This window comes from Petaurus breviceps, unplaced genomic scaffold, assembly GCF_028583685.1.
Source record: "Petaurus breviceps papuanus isolate PSGF00001 unplaced genomic scaffold, PetGlider_PUasm1.0 305, whole genome shotgun sequence".
In the NCBI taxonomy this organism is placed as follows: Eukaryota; Metazoa; Chordata; class Mammalia; order Diprotodontia; family Petauridae; genus Petaurus; species Petaurus breviceps.
The window spans coordinates 564,479-575,560 of NW_027186060.1; the positions used below are offsets into that span (position 1 = coordinate 564,479).

At 40.4% G+C, this 11,082-nt stretch overlaps 1 pseudogene; it reads left to right on the forward strand.

The window, feature by feature from the left end:
- The first annotated feature begins 3,747 nt into the window (after window positions 1-3,747).
- The window catches only part of LOC138167792 (zinc finger protein 420-like), a 15,478-nt pseudogene continuing 8,143 nt past the window's right edge, over window positions 3,748-11,082 (forward strand).

The window sequence follows — 11,082 nt, forward strand, 5'->3', positions numbered from 1 at the left end:
ACTATTATTAATATTATTTTGCATGTAACTGGGAAATAAGATATACAGGCACTGGGTCATTGAGATCCACCATGCCCTACTGGAAAGTTGGGGGTGGGATGGGGGAAGATATGGGACAGAGTAGATTGGAGGAGGGGATATCCAGTGGGATCGCTATTTTGGGGTGGTGGTTAGGGGAAAAATGGGGAGAAAATTTGTAACTTAAAATCTGGCGGAAATGAATGATGTAAACTAGAAGTTAATAAAGCATTTGATAAAGTAAAAAAAAATTATATAGCTCAATCATTCCTTACAGCCCAGTGTTATTCCATCACAATCAGATAGCACAACTTGTTCAGCCATTCCCTAATTGAGGGGCATCTCTGCAATTTCCAGTTCTTTGCCACAAGAAAGAGAGCTGCTACAAACATTCTAGAACTTACAGGTTCTTTTCCTTTATCCCTAAACATTTATCCTTTCCATTTATCCCTAATGATAGCAGCAACTTAATAAGTAGCTATTTAAATATAATTGCCAAAATTGGTCATTTTAAGGTAATTTTGCTAGTCTGATGACTTCATCGCTGCCTCCAAATTGTTTTCATTCTTACTTCGATTCCCAGAGTCTGAGTAGTATTTCAGGTAATTAATAATAATTTCTCTTGTCAACAATACCTGTATGTCTTACTCTTACAGATTTCAATCCATTCTTTACCAAATAGATAAGCTGGATTTTTGGAGGAAATTCATGGCAATAGTTGTCACCTTTTCCCCTTCAGATTTCTTTTTTATTCTGTTTATTTGATGTATATATTTCTCTTCCTGACTCTAAACTCAATTCTCTACTTTCTTCCTGTTATAAGAATACATTTTTAAGTCTCAGCATCATTTCTTTTTCCTGAATAGTCTTAACCCATTCAAATGTCATCCAATTAAAGAAGATTTAGGGTTCATTCATCCAGGTGGATTTACCCTCAGTCAAATCAAAACATGTGTTACCTTAGAGTTATCATACTTTCAAATAAGATACATTGGTTCTTGTTGAAAGACTAATGAGACTAGCCTTGTCAAGTGAGAAGGCAAGAGAATAGCTTGGCAATCTTTGAGTGCATAATAACCTTGGGAAAGGGTGAAAAAATGCAGGATTAATCAGCTCCTTATTCTTCCTTTCAGAGAGCAGAGAATTTGCTGGAGATAAGCCTCTTGAATGTAATGAATGTGGGAAGGCCTTCTGGAGCAAGAAGCCCCTTACTATGCATAAGAAAATTCATACTGGAGAGAATCCTTATGAATCTAGTGAATGTGAAAAGACTTTAACCACTCAGGCACAACTCAGAATACATCACAGAATTCACACTGAGGAGAAACATTATGAATGTAGTGAATGTGGGAAGGCCTTCAGGGGCAAGCAACACAAAGCCTGGCATCAGAGAATTCACATTGGAGAGAAACTGTAAGAGTGTACTGAATGTGGGAAGGCCCACAGGGATAAGACACAATCTACAGGGCATTATAGAATTCATACTGGAGAGAAACCCTATGAATGCAGTCATTGTGGGAAGGCCTGTGGGGATAAGAAGAAGCTCACAGAGCATCAGAGAATTCTTACTGGAGAGAAACCTTATGAATGTAATGAATGTGAGAAGACCTTCAGAGTGAGGATACAACTTAATCCACACCCAAAAATTCACTCACAAAACAAACCTTAAGAGTGTAATGCATGTAGGATGGCCTTTAGATGGAGGATACTTCTTTATGTCCAGCAGAGAATTCATGCTGGTGAGATTTCCTCGTGAATGTAAGGAGTATGGGAATGCCTTTCATTGCAATTCAGATCTTTTTAGACATCAAAAATTCATGTTGGAGAAGAACGTTATGTAAGTGGTGGTATTGATGTGTCAAAGGTAGGTACATTTTTATAGCCCTTTGGACATACTTCCAAATTGCTCTCCAGAATAGTCGGATCAGTTCACAACTCCACCCAGAATGCATTCGTCTTCCAATTTTCCCACATCTTTTCCAGCATGTTTTAGCTATTTCTTTTTGATTGTTTATTTCAGCATGTAGAAAAGGAATTAGCCACATTACCGCTTCAGCTCAGAGGGGAAAAGTAGGAGCCATGGGTGCACAATGTTAAAAAATTATACCCCACCCAAAAACCCCACACTTTTAAATTAGTGTCATTGGAACCATTTACAACAATGAGCATTTATTAAGCACCTACCACATGCCAGGCACTGTGCTAAGTGTGGAGGATACAAAGAGTGGCAGTAATGACTCCTGCCCTCAAGGAGCTTACAAACTAATCAGAGAGGAATTCTTTTCTAAAATTTTTTGTTCTCTGAATTTTTAGTTTAGGAAATAAAACAAGCATTTCCAAAGCATACTAAGATTTTTTAAAAAAGATTGCACATGGAAGTGCAAGTCTGTTATGTACAACTTGCTGTGCCTCTTAAATATATAATAAAGTTATATAAATTTCCTTTCTTTCCCTTCTCTCCCCTACAGTCGTCTATATCATACTTGTATTTATCAGTTCTTCCTGGTTGAGGAATTCTTCAATTCCTGGTGTATACCAGACAATGTACTGAAATACAAATAAATATATGAAACAATCCATTGTGCAAATGAAAGATGAAATGACGGAGGAAGCAAAGGTTCAGTCTTTTGGGCATATCATTTTTATATTAAGCATGACATAACAGTTACAGAATAAACTGGGACCAGGCCCCTTCCTCAACTTAAGGCTAGACCCACAATATAGTGGAAGACATGCTTTTATCCATTAAAAACTCAAACAAAGGGGCGGCTAGGTGTCAGAGTGAATAGATCACCAGCCCTGGAGTCAGGAGGACCTGAATTCAAATCTGGCCTCAGACACTTAACACACATACAAAGAAAACTAGCTGTGTGACCTTGGGCAAGTCACTTAACTCCAATGGCCCTGCCTTCCCCCCTTCAAAAAGCAAAAAAACAAAAACAAAAACAAACTCAAAATCAATTGATTAATAGCAAATAATACAATTTAAGGTAATCTGATTTCTATTCCTCTTTGATCTGAGGAAAAAAATTCTCTTAATATTTCTTATTGCCTTTTCCTCACTCCACTTGGCCAGAGTGGAATGAAGAGAAATTGTCAAACTTTAAAAATCTTAAAAGTTCTGTTCACACTTTTCAATAACAAATAATATATTAATAATTATTCATATAAATTATTAATAAAATTTATTAATAAAATTAATAAATATTAATAATCACAAATAAATTACTTAGCTTCCTACCCATGCTCCTTTCGTTGCTACTTAAACTTTCTTGCTTTTTCCACTGTTATCTTTCCTGTTGGACTTAGATTAAAGCCCCCTTTAAAACCGCACATACCTTATTACTTTTGTTTTTCTAAAGCAATTGCGTTCAAGTAACTTGCTCAAGGTTACTTGGCCAGTTATTTCTGGGTGTGGTGCTAAGTGTCTGAGTCTGGATTCGATCCCAAGTTATGCCAACTCTGGAGGCGGTGCTCTTACTCGCTGTACTGCCTGGCCGCCTCTAGACTCTTCATTCTTAGTGGCATTTAGTGCTTCTACCAAAGGATTGGCCTTCAAGAGGCAAGGGACGGGGCGGAAGGGGCGGGGATCCTGGCAGGATGGGCTGGAGAGGCGGGGCAGGCAGGGAGGTTGGGCCCCATTACAGGTCTAGGGAGGGGCCGACGGCCAGGCATGCGCAGAAGGCGCCACGGACTCCATACTACAATTCCCGGAGGGCAGTGCGCGAATTTGGAGCATTTTGCCAAGGCAAGGGCGGGAGGTTTGGAGTTCCTATATACGTCACTTCCGACCCCTGTTCTCCTGCCTCTTCCTTCTTGCTGGTGGGGGCTTCCCTTACTATGTATGTCCTGAGCTCTAGTGTGACAGGTGAGGGGAAACCAAGAGCCGGGCCCGGCCCCTGCGGAGCCCGGCTGTGGGGGTGCGGCGGGGTCGGGGTCCGGGGCCCGGTTGGGGAGCTCACGGAGAAGGGAAGGGGCATCTAAAGGAGGAGGGGAGCCCCAGAGGGCTTACGGGGGTTTGGGGGCGGCCCGTGGGAGGAGGAGCAGGGGGAGGGGGAGGGGAAGGGGCTGGGGTCGGATTCTAATCCTCCTTCAGTGACCCTGGTCAGGTCCTTCCCTCCAGGCCCTGGGCCTTCCCTTGGGCCCAGGCTCTGAGGACAAGTGCTCCAGATGGGTTTCCCCCTGGTCCTCCATCCAGTCTTCCCTGGGGCCTCATCTCCCCCCGACGTCCTCCTGCGTACCCCCACTTTGGGAAATCCTTCCCTGATGCTGGTGGGGTTTCGTGTCACCCCCCCAGGCTGCCCCCAGTAGAGAAAAGACTTTTCTTGCCCCCCCTCCAAGTGATTATTTCCTTCCCCCGCAATTACTGTTTCCCTGTGCCCCCCTTCTCCTGTCCTATACCCCCAGGGTGGAGAAGCGGGGAATCACTTGACAGACCATGACAGAAGTGGGGTCCCCTGCCCTCCCAGGGCAGAACCCTGTGCGGCCTCCCCCTTTTTACGCCCCCCCCTCTTTTCTCCCCAGCTCTTCCCCCCCAGGTGGGAGCCCGAAGGAGGAGGGGATGGTTCCTGTGCTGACAGCCCAGGCTCGACAGGTGAGCCCCCGAGGCGGAGGGTGGGGGGGAGGCCTTCCCGGGAAGCCTGGCTCAGGTGGGAGGCTTTCTATGACTCGTGCTGGGATCCTAGAGGTTGTGGGCGTAGGGAATCATGTGTTGGGAGCTAAATGACACTATAGATACCAATGTATACCCGTACCCACCCCACTCCAGCACACACACACATTCTCTCTGTCTCTTTCAGTTACTTTGTTGGGTTTTTTTCCTTAATTTTTGAGTCCCAAATTCTTTTCCTCCTTCCACTCCTTTCCCCACCCATTGAGAAGACAAAAAGAGAGGATCCCTATTGTGCAAGTGAAGCAATGCGAAACATTAAGTAGAGGTTTTTGTTTCCTGGGAACCCCAAAAGGCCCCTGTACAAGGCAGTGTCTTCTTGAATTGAAATCTTGTACTGGAAGCTTCCAGTGAAACAACAAGCTTTATTGTAAGTCCAATATAGGGGCAGGATTCTTAGGGAACCTACAGCTTAAAGAGGGTGAGATTGAGTCTTATCTACAGAAAGGATAGTGAAGGGATCTGGGTGCCTAGTAGTCTGGAGTGAGCCACCTGAAGATGTGAAAGCAATGTCAAGTCATCTAATTAAGTAATGTAGGTGGGCTGGACTTGGCCAGTGATCTGGGATGCTGAAATGTATGGGAAAATTCAGGCACTCAGTTGTTTTGAAAGACATGGTCTTTACCTTTTGGGAGTCCAGGTCCCATCACCCCAGGGATCCAAGGTCAAGATATAGATCAGGAAGATTGGACATGGCCCACCATGCAGTGGGAGACATTCACCTTTATATGCTAAAATCTTAGGACTTCTCAGTTGAACTGAGGCAAAGCCACATTCCTGATTGTTGCAGGTTTAGAAAGGAAGGGAGGAATGGCCCATTTTATCTAGCAAGATTGACTTATTTGTCAATCTGGAAAGAGAAGACCCTCAGTGTTTCTGGCCTAAACAGAACAATCAGTATATACATTCACCCTGAACTATTGGAGCCCAAACTAATACCGATAAGTACTACGTGGACTGGGACCTATTGTTGGCCAATCCATGAGAACCAGACTGAATTGGGTTTATGGCATGGTCTTTAAGAATGAAATCTAGCCAGTAAACCCCAAGGACATGTTAGGCCATGTGGACAGAGATGAAGGAGCTGAGATGCCCACCTTGAACTTGCCAGTTGGGTCACCAGTGAGGCATCCCAGACTACTCACAGGTTATTGTTTGTCCTTCATTCTGGAAGAGGACCATGTCATCACGAAGATGCAGCAATAACTTGCAAAAGACTTGGGTTGAAGTGAGGGAGGGTTGTACAACATCACCAGCCTCACTTTCTCCTCAGGGCCCCTTTGAGTCCAGTGGCAAGATAGAGATCAGGAATACTGGAGATGGCCCCTGTAATTGATGGAGCTACAACTTGGACCAGCCCTTTTTGAAAGCAATTTGGAATAATGCTGAGAAAATTAGTAACCTGCATACATACCCTTTGGCCCAGCAGTACTCCTACTAGGTGCAATGCAGTCAAACAGAGGAATAACCCATATGTACAAAAACATTACTAGCAGCTCTTTTTCTGGTGGCAAACAATTGAAAAGTGAGATGATTCCCATCATTTGTGGAATGGTTAAACCTATTACAGTATACAAAAATGAGCTTTAAAAATATTGTTATATAAAAAATCACACAAGGAACTTTCTCATAGAACCCAAGAAAGACTTACATGAATCACTACATAATGAAGTAAACAGAGCAGGAGAAAAAAGTATCCAATGACAATATTGTAAAGACAATCATCTTTGAAAGTTTTAAAAAACTGAACGACACAGTGACCAACCATTTTTTTCAACAGAATTCATGATGATATAGTCTACCTAACTCCTGACATTTATGTGATTGACTTTTATATTAGACTTTCCAGTAAATAACCTAAATTAATTTCTTTACATATTGACAGATTTCATCTCTTTGCTTTCCAAGGGACACTTAAAAGTATTCTCCAGTTCAAATGCATCCATTCTGTGGCCCTCAGCTTTCCTCATATTTCTGACATAGCCAATGTGGGAATTTGTTTGGGTTGTCTGTGACTTGTTATTAGAAAAATTTTGCTATTCCCTCTGCCCACACCCTCCCGTGTGGAGGGGAATGTGGGAGTGCTAGAAAATAGATATTTGGTAAGGGTTGTCCTTCCTTTAGAATTCCTTTTCATATGGATGTTCCCTATAAATACTCTGTATTTATCTCTTTTTCTGATTGAGGAATTCTTAAATGCCAGTGTATACCAGACACTGTTCTGGGATACAAATAAAGAAATGAAACAGTCCCTTGTGGCAAGTGAATGATGAAATGACTGAGCAAACAAAGGGTCAATCTCGTAAGCATATCATTTTATATTAAGTAAGGCATGACAGTTGCAGAGCAAAGGACCAGGTCCATTCCTCAACTTAGGACTGGACCCAGAATAGAGGAGGAGATAGACTTTTATACATTAAAAATAAACAAGATCAATTAAAAATGAATAACACAATCGTTGGTAATCTGTTTTTTTTTTTAATTGGAGGAAATACTAGGAACTTTCCATGTTAAGTAGTGGGGGCAAGAGGTTCAGTTCCCTGAATTCAGAAAAAGAGGTGTCCCACTCCTCCCATTTGTCTGTATACAGTCAAAGGAGCTTAGAAACAATGCCTGATTGTTCACTATGTGGCCAGTTTTCAGAGAAGACATACAGTTGCTTGAGATGTAGTATTGTGAGAACTCCTTCCATAAATCTTGTTGGATCTGTTCAGCATAACTTAGGTCCTCAGTTAAGGGTGACTAAACAGTAGATAGAGGTCTGGTTTCCCAGCATCACAGGGCTAGGTTCAAACAGTGCAATTAAATTTTCTCCCAATTCCCACATTTGAATGATTTTTTCTATCAAGATGAGTTGGACCACACCTATAATTGAACAAAGAAAGAACTGACTTACTTCCAGAACTGGGTCACAAAATGGAGTCACTGTGGTTGACTCAATTGCATCAATTCCCTGTACCACTTGATGTCCAAAAACACTCGATTCCCTCAGTCTGCTGGCAAGCAGTTTACATTTAAACTTCATAACAGAGCTACAGTTAGGTAAGCAGAAATGTTGTTGGTATTTCAGGAATCAGTCACATTCAAGGATGTGGCTCTGGAATTCACTCGAGAGGAGTGGGGACAATTGAACCCATCTCAGAAGAAGTTGTACAGGGATGTGATGCTGGAGAACTATAGGAACTTGGTGTCTTTGGGTAAGAACAGCTACCCCTTTGGAGTCTTGATATATACTATGACAACTTCCAAGATCTTAACAGCTATTCTTTGGCATACAAGATGCTTTTATAGGCAAGAGACATTACTTGTGCTACTTGTATCCAGGAAGAAATGTTTTTGCTTAGTAAACCTTGGAAATGGATTTCTTGATATCCTTGAGAATGTATCTGCCCCTCTCTGTTGCTTCAAATTCAAGATTTTACTTTTAAGGCCAATGTAGTTTTCAGCATACACAGTGTTCCTTTTGTCTAAGCAGAGAGTGAATCCATTGAACTCGTTTTTCCTAAATCTTACTCAGTAATCCATTCTACCATAATATAGAATGTCTTCTGGTGATTCTTTGTAGTATGCTTGAGGTATTCCTAGCATGACTATTCGAAAAACAGCTTAAACTAGTTTTGAATTCTGTTATTAAGTTTTATGGATGCTTTTAAAAAATATGTACATTCTCCTTGTGACACCTGAAAAAAAGAAAAAGAAAAAACCATATTTCTCCCTGAGCTACACATGTTTGATAAGCAAAAATCTTAGACAAAATCAGCTAACCTCATCCCCATAGGTGTATAAGATATACTCAGCACCCTTACTCCCCCACTGTTCTGTTAAGAGTTGGAAGCAATATTGCATCTCTCCTATGATGAAACTTTGAGATGACTCCCTAGTACTTTCTTATTTTCAATGAACAGAATTTGCACTATCCAAACCAGAGCTGATCCAACAGTTGGAAAGGAAGGGAACATTTTGGATGCCAGATGCAAATATTCCCAGACGCAGCTGTCCAGGTGACTACATAAAAACCATACAGATGGGTCATTGCTAAATAGTGATCTGTTGGTCATTTTAAGTCAAGGCTCTTGTAAAATGTTGAACCTATCATACCTAAAATGTGGTCTATAAAAGCTTCTCAGGCCTGTTGAGAGGAGGTGAGATTTTCAAACTTCATTTTTTTTACCTCAAGAGGTTCTTTTTCTTTATTTATCTCTTTACAAAAATGTACCTTTACTCTCAAAGAATGTTATTGCCTTAGTACAGGACAGTCATTTATTTCTCTTCTTTTCGTTAAAGATTATCTTAAGCAGGCATTCTCCTTCACTGCTTAAATTCATTCTGCCTTTTAAAATAAGCACATTACTTAAGATTTCAAGTAATGTGCTCTTTTTGCTTCTTAATTCTCTTCTGATATATTTCTTTGTTTTGTTTATATGATTGTGTTGGTTTGCTGCTATTATTTTTAAAAATATCTAATCCTAACTTCATTCCCCTTTCTTTATTCTGTCATGTTGTGATCCTGTTTTTCTTTATCTTTGGATATGTTTATAAAGACACAATAATGTGTTCATATGACAGAACTCGTGTAGCTATAAGCCCATCATTGGACCTATAGGCTTTCAGTATTTTGCTATTTCACAAAAAGCTCTTCTGAAAATTTTACTAAGAGTACTTTGTTTGCTTTCAGTAACATAGTGAGGAAGCAGATCTAGTCCCAGGACCATTGGGTCAAAGGCTCAGAACAGTTTTTGTATTTCTAGCTGAAATTGCTGTTCCTTTTCAGAGCAATGGCAGCAACAGCTATTTCAACATAATTGCCGAAACTTATTTTAAATTATTTTTGCTAATCTGATGGCTATGTTTTGCTACCTTCCAAATGTTTTCATTTTTACTTCTTTGACTTCCAGAGTTTTGAGTAATGTTCAGATACTTGTTAATAATTTCTCTAGGCCAAAACACCTGTATGTCTTAGTCTTAAAAATTTCTGTAAATTTCTCACAAAGTACATAGGTTGGATTTTTAGAGGAAATTTATGGCAACGATTGACTCATTTCCCCCTCATATTTTTATTTTCTTCTGCTTACTTCATGTATATATTTCTCTTCCTCACTGTAAACCTTATTTTCCATTTTTTGGTGGGGGGAAAGCAAGACAGTTGGGGTTCAATGACTTGCTCAAGGTCACACAACTAGTTAAATATCAACTGTGAAACCAAATTTGAACTTGGATCCTCCTGACTTTCAGGAGGATCTCTATTCAAGCGTTCTATTCAAGACACCACCAAGATGCAACTTTATTTTTTGTTTTCTTCCTATTCAGTCTTTTCTCTTCCTGTTTTCACCTCAGATGGCAAGAATACATTTACAATTTCTCAAAGTCATCTTTTTCTGAATAGTCTAATTTTATTCAAATGTCTGCCAGTTAGAGTAAGCATTCATTCATCACTGCTGGTATTTTCATTCTAAGTCAAATTATTTACATATATTATCTTTGAGTCATCATACTTTCAAATAAAATAATTTGTTTCCTGGTGAAAGGCTAGTGAGACTGCCCTATTGAAGTGAGAAAGCAATGGAATAGCCCTAAAACCTTTAAGCAAGTAAGAACCCTGGGAAAGGGTAAAAAAAGGCAGGGTTAACCAGCTCCTTATTCTTCCTTTCAGAGAGCAGAGAATTTACTAGACATAAACCTCCTGAATATAAGGAATATGAAAAGGCCTTCTGGAGGAAGGAGCATCTTGCTGTGTATCAGAGAATGCATACTGGAGAGAAACCTTATGAATGTAGTGAATGTGGAAAGGCCTTCAGGAGTAACTCACGACTTAGAGTTCATCAGAGAATTCATACTGGAAACATTCTTTATGAATGTAAGGAGTGTGGCAAGGCATTTCTCTTTAATTCCGAACTTATTCGACATCAAAGAATTCATACTGGTGAAAAACCTCATGGTTGTATTCATTGTGGTAAGGCCTTCTTAAGAAAGGAAGATCTTACTGTGCATCAGAGAATTCATACTGGAGAGAAACCATATGAATGTGGGAAATGTGGAAAGGCCTTCAGGACAAAGTCACATCTTACTGGACATCATTTGAGAATTCATACTGAAGGGATGTTTAATGAAGATAAGGAGTGTGGGAAATGTTTTCACTACAGCTCAGATCTTACTCTACCTCAAAAAAATCATACTAAAGAAAACCCTTATCAATGCAGTGAATGTGGAAAGGCCTTTAGGGATAAGACAGAACTTACAGTGCATCACAGAATTCATACTGGAGAGAAACCTTATGAATGTAGTGAATGTGGAAAGGCCTTCAGGACGAAGTCATATCTTACTGATCATCAGCGTATTCATACTGGAGAAAAACCTTATGAATGTAGTGAATGTGGAAGGGCCTTCAGGAGGAAGGA